Source organism: Podarcis cretensis (assembly GCF_951804945.1).
Source record: "Podarcis cretensis genome assembly, chromosome: Z".
Classification (NCBI taxonomy): Eukaryota; Metazoa; Chordata; class Lepidosauria; order Squamata; family Lacertidae; genus Podarcis; species Podarcis cretensis.
Genome location: NC_137184.1, coordinates 12,458,835 through 12,464,944, shown reverse-complemented (window position 1 = coordinate 12,464,944; position 6,110 = coordinate 12,458,835). Strand labels below are relative to the sequence as shown.

The 6,110-nt window shown below is 42.4% G+C and overlaps 1 long non-coding RNA gene across 1 annotated transcript; it reads right to left on the bottom strand.

Moving 5' to 3' along the window:
• Positions 1-4,120: 4,120 nt before the first annotated feature.
• On the bottom strand, positions 4,121-4,506 carry LOC307207388. The gene is made up of 2 exons (XR_013834664.1): positions 4,183-4,506; positions 4,121-4,150 (listed from the first exon to the last, which is right to left on the bottom strand). It is a non-coding gene; the product is annotated as an uncharacterized lncRNA (long non-coding RNA).
• Positions 4,507-6,110: the final 1,604 nt, after the last annotated feature.

The window sequence follows — 6,110 nt, the reverse complement described above, 5'->3', positions numbered from 1 at the left end:
GATGGAAAATAATTGTTGAAGTTGAAACTGTAAAACCAATTAAAAAAAATTACCAAAAAGGGGGGGGGGGATTCTACTGTTAATAATTGACAGCCTTTATGGAAAGATGCCTGGGTATCACATCCCTGCCTGAGGAGAACTATAGAGAACCAAGCCTAAGGTGGGCTTATCTGCCCCCCCCCAATATTTTTATTTAACTTGGCACCCCTGACTTGCACAATAACAATAATCCTAAAGTAAACTACCTCAACTCTGTGCAGAAATGCAAGCTGAGTCACACAAGTCTATCTCACACAGTTTAGGCAAGGATTTCAACAGTTGGAGTAAGGATTAGGTGTGGTTCATTTGGCTTGTGTAACAGATTTCTGTTTTGTAAGCTTTGGCTTCTTAGCAGGAAAGACTTTCTTCCCCTGACAAGAAGCACATCCCTCTTGTGTTCATACCAGAGATGGAAGGAAGGAATCAGATTCCATTAAAGGAAAACCTATACTGTACGTAACTCGTAATTTCCGAAACAAGGCCAGAAGGAAAATATGCACCATCTTTCAAAACTCTCACTTCCCTGGATTTTGCAGGGCAGTTCTCTTAGCAAACTCGTATGTAGGAAAATACATCTGCTATAGCAAAGCACGCATAAGGATGCCCTGAATGGCTAAAATAACATGCATTATGCTAGGGGGGAATGCTGTGCAAAACCAGTGTGTATATTAAGCGAAATTGAGTGGCTATTAGTATAAATTCAGTTTAAAATGCTGATGATTTCTCATGAGAATTTAAAAAGAAACAAAAACAGTCATACCTCGGGTTGAAGTAGCCTCGGGATAAGTATTTTCGGGTTGCTCGCTGCAGCGACCCAGAAGTAACAGAGCGCATTACTTCCAGGTTTCACCACTCATGCATGCGCAGACGGTCAAAATGATGCCACGCGCATGCGCAGAAGCGGCAAATCATGACCCACAGACGTGCAGACACGTGGATGCAGGTTGCATCTGCTTCTGGATGCGAACGGGGCTCCGGAACAGATCCCATTCGCATCCAGAGGTACCACTGTATAGAGTTCTCAAACTGGTGTGGAAATGTGAAGAACCAAAATCAAGACTGAAAAAGTGAGAAAATGAGATAACTCCTAGCAATGCTGGAAGCTTGCCTTATACTGAATCAGATCACTGATCCTTCCAGCAGAGGGTTTTCGTGGTTTCAATCATGGGGGGGGCATGTCCGTCCCCCCCATGATTCAGCCCCACCTACAGATGCCGGGGATTGAACATGGGACCTTGTGTCCTGGTTCTCCACAGCCAAGGAAGGCACACCTCTGATAGTTAACTGACAAGAAAAGCACTCACAGCAGCTTCCAAGGTGCTCCAGATACAGGTTCAAATCCCTGCTTGGCTGTGAAACACACTGAGTGGCCCTGGGCCAGGCACTCACACTCAGACTAACCTCCTTCACAGGACTGCTGGGGAGGAAAAGGAATCATGTTTGCCAACTTGAGCTCCTTGGAGAAAGAGGTGGGCAAAAGTGTAAATAAGTAAAACAGGGCTGCCCACTCTTAAAAGGATCTGATACCTAGGTAGGAGTTGGGAATGTGACCCACAACAGCGGCTTGAACAGAAACACATGGTGATTCAGACTTTCCCCCCACCTTCAGTTTAATCAGCAAACAAGGAAAAATACTTTGAAAAGCAGTTTAAGGCACTGTCCCCAGGAGGAACAAGAAGGAGGAACTGGCAAACCACTTTAGCTCAGAAGGGCAGCCTAGTTTCGTTTAGCTGGATGGAACAGGAAACAGATCCTGAAGCTGAGGTTGCAATACTTTGGTCACCTCATGAGAAGAGAAGACTCCCTGGAAAAGACCCTGATGTTGGGAAAGATGGAGGGCACAAGGAGAAGGGGACGACAGAGGACGAGATGGTTGGACAGTGTTCTCGAAGCTACAAACATGAGTCTGACCAAACTGCGGGAGGCAGTGGAAGACAGGAGTGTCCATCGTGCTCTGGTCCACGGGGTCACGCAGAGTCAGACAGGACTCAACAACAACGTGACTGGGCTCAAGAACTAAGTATTTATCATTACAAAAGACTGGTCAGGCTCCCCAGGGTATCCAAACAAATACCATAAGCATTAACAGGTAACCTGCCAGACAGGAGATAAACAATGACAGGAGGTAAACAACATACTCAGATTTCTCTTGAGCTACACCCCTTTCTGTGATGTCTGTATGATGTTTCTGGGGTGGTCTTGAACTCCAGGGCAGGCAATTTAAAATGTCTATATAAGGGCAGGCAGACCTTTGTTTGGGGTCCTCCTCCTTCTCCTGCATGTGAGGGGAGCACCCTGTTGCAACAGATCAATAAAGATCAGGCTTACGAGCTGCTTTGCTTCTCAATATTCTCTGGTTGGCCTCTGTTATTTTCTCCAACCAATGGAGAACCTACAAAGGACTCTATAAGGGCTCTTGTGTCCCCCATAAGGGAATAAGGGCAGATTTTCATTTATTACAGTTAACATTGCAGGGGGTTGGACTAGATGACCCTCAGGGTCCTTTCCAACTCTACATTTCTATGATTCTATTAGTACCTATAGATAGCAGATGAATTCTTTTTTAAAACGTCTCAAATATGTGACAGTTATATGGAAAGGGATGTTGGAGGCGAAGCTCTGTTAGGAAGAGAAACAGAATTTGTTGCTATCTCCACCTCTTTCTTTCTTTATTTCTTTTTGGCTGGGTTTTCTTCGGGCAGACAGAAATTCAACAAGGGGAGAGGATGTGAGTCATTGAAATTAATGTGCATTGCTAACTTAGATCCATAAATTTCTTTTTTTTTATAATAATATTTATTAGTTTTTATCAAGAAAAATACATATCATACCACATTGCGACTTTAACAGATTCTCTCATTTTTGGACTTCCTTCAGCCTCTCTGACAATCATCCAAATTAAATTTTTAATTACACATTTCCTAAATTTGCTATTGCCTTTCAACATACCCTTCCACACCTGTTTTTCTTTCTTACAATATTTCTTAAATTTTTACAGAGCTTCTTTAAATGCCACTAACGTTATTTCATTGTCACTTATACATTCCCAATACTCCACTAACTTTCCCCAGTCCTCAATAAACTTTTGATCTCGTAGATATCTGATCTTCCCAGTCAATTTATCAAGTTCTGCATAGTCCATCAGCTTCATTCTCCACTCCTCCAATGTTGGTCCTTGTTCCAGTTTCCATTTCTGGGCCAGTAATATTCTTGCCACTGTTACTGCATATTGGAAAAGTTTACAGTCCTTTCTATTTATTTCATTTCCTATAATTCCTAAAAGAAAGGCTTCTGGTTTCTTAACAAATGTATATTTCAACATTTTCTTCAATTCATTATATATCAATTCCCAGAAACTCTTCACTTTCTTACATTCCCATCCATAAATTTCATTGAGTCTACTCTATGATTATGACCAGCATTGGAAACAACCCATTGTAATGGATTGCTTTGAAGTCATTTCATTCTGTACCAGGTAAAGTAATTTTTATCCCCCCCCCCCAACTTGCTGCTTATTTTGCCCAGCCAAAGGTGGCAACCATAACGGGAGTTTGCATGCATGTATTGTTGTAAAAAAAAGAAAAACATACACACAGAGAACACACATGCATAGGGGGTGCATGTAAATAAGTGTGTCCCACACAAACACATTCACCTAGTGGTGCCTTAAGATAAATGCACCCAAAACTGCGCTAACAAGCTAAATTGGCCTGTCAGTCTGCACAGCAGGGAGTCAGTTGAAAGAGGAAGTCTCCAATTTGCAAAGAAGTCCTATTTATACCAGGTTTCCATTGTTTTTTATAATAAAACATACCAGAAACCACCTTTTTGCAGTGGTACCTTGGTTTTATAACAGCTTAGTTTATGAACAACTTGGAAATAGAGCGCTGCAAACCCAGAAGTAGGTTTGCCTTGGAAGCGGAACATGTTCCGCTTCCTGTTGAGTGTGTTCCTTTTGTAAATTGATTTCCCTGCTGCTGATCAGAGGCTTCCTGTTGAGTCTGCCGGCTGCTGAGTCCCGAGCACCCACACAACACAGAGGTGATATTGGGAGCTTTTGTTTTTGCTATTTTTTTGCATTTTTGTGTGTGTGGCTTTTTCAGTTTTTTGACTGTGACTTGTTCTTTGTTTTATGGGACTGACTTGTGACTGTGGCTTGTGACTTGTTTTTGTGACTGTGTGGAACCCAGTTCAGCTACTGATTGATTGATTGTTTGACTGCAGAAATGGATAAAAGCCCTCCATCCAAACAATGACTATCATCAGTGCACATAAGAAAAAAAATTAATTTTAATTTTTATCATCTACAATACTGTCTTTTATTTTATAGTACAGTACATTGATTATTGCTTTCATTTTATGGATCAATGGTCTCGTTAGATAGAAAAATTCATGTTAAATTGCGGTTTTAAGGGCAGAGGCGGAGCTAGCTGCTCTGGCACCTGGAGCAGCGTACATGCTGTGCACCCGGGGGCTGGGCTAGCCGCCCATGGGGACGTGGAGAGTGGAGACCATCCCAGGAGGGCGCTGCCTGTGGCGAGTGGCCCAGGGGTGTGCTGCCCGTGGCAAGTGGCGTGTCCCGGGGGGTGGCACGGCGATGTCACATACCCCTTCAGGGATGACACCCTGGGCGCACCGCCCTCACCGCCCCCTTCCTCCGCCACTGTTTAGGGGTTGTTTTTAAATGCCTGGAACGGATTAATCCATTTTGCATTACTTTCTATGGGAAAGCATGCCTTGGTTTTAGAACGCTTTGGTTTTGGAACAGACTTCCAGAACGGATTAGGTTTGGGAACCAAGGTAACACTGTACTTGAATCCTTTGACCTGAAATTGTTTTCCTATGACCCTGTGGTTGTAATGAAAACCCTGTCAACTCTTAAACCATTTTCTGACATAACACTTGCATGAAACTGAAACAAATATATAAACAAATTGTAACCTTTATGAATGTCACAAATAATGTAACAAGGACAAATGACTTTGAATCAGAATAACCTTACTGGGGTACAAAGACAAAACTGTTGCAAACTCTTTTCTGGGGCAAAGGCCCTTCTACTGTTCCACCCTGAGGCTACATTCCTTCTTAACCTTGAAAGTTTTGAAATTGTCAGCAACCTGTTTGTCCCAAAGGAACTTGCTTTGACTTGTAATTTATTTCCCTTATGGAGAAAGGCAAAGCCTACGTCAAAAACGACATCTCATTGCATCTGAATGCCTTGCTTCTGACACCTATGGTACTACTCTGATTGCAAGCCTTTTGTATGAATCATCCAGAGTTGTCACACCTGTGTAACCCTATCAAATGTAACTGTACCTGCATCCAGCACCACAGTCTTTGCACCTCTGCACCTCTCACCACTGTACCTAAATCCCTCCTGCCTTTCTGTGTAATTTGGCAGTTTGTGACGTTACATACTGCCCCAAAACTTAAGGCATTGGTTGTTAACCAAAGTGTCATGGCACCCTGAGCAGTCAGGGGAGACACAGGGTCCTTTTATTAATTGCAGCCCATTATCTTCCTGAATCTCTCTCTCCCGCCATCCATTTAAATAAATAAATAAATAAATAAATAAATTAGACATCTCTGCCATCAGTTGCATAGGCCTATAACAAATGTTAATTGTTGTTGTTTAGTACAGAATCAGGAAATGTCCAGATTTATTTGCCCATAATACAAAGGTATAGCTCATTTTATTTTTGATGCTATCTTTTTGGAATGGTTAATTGCTTCCATTTTTCCAAAAGGCCATAAATGACACCTGAAATAAAACAGCAGCAGAAGAAATGGGGAAACGTGTTCACACCACTGTTTATCTTCTTTAAATCTCCCCCCCACCCACAAACAAAAATCCTCCCCAGCTTCAGTAACTAATAGTTATTTAGTTTTGCACAAAGGGCTCAAGAAAATAGCAAAGTAGCTTGATCTTAATATTATTTTGCCCTTTCTGCTTCTGATCTTAATCTTGTTTTGCCTTTCCACCCCCATGTGCACACTAATTTTGGGAAAGGCAGGCTGGAGCTGCCATGTAGTGTATCAGCTTCGCCCTACAGAGCAATGGCATTGCTTGG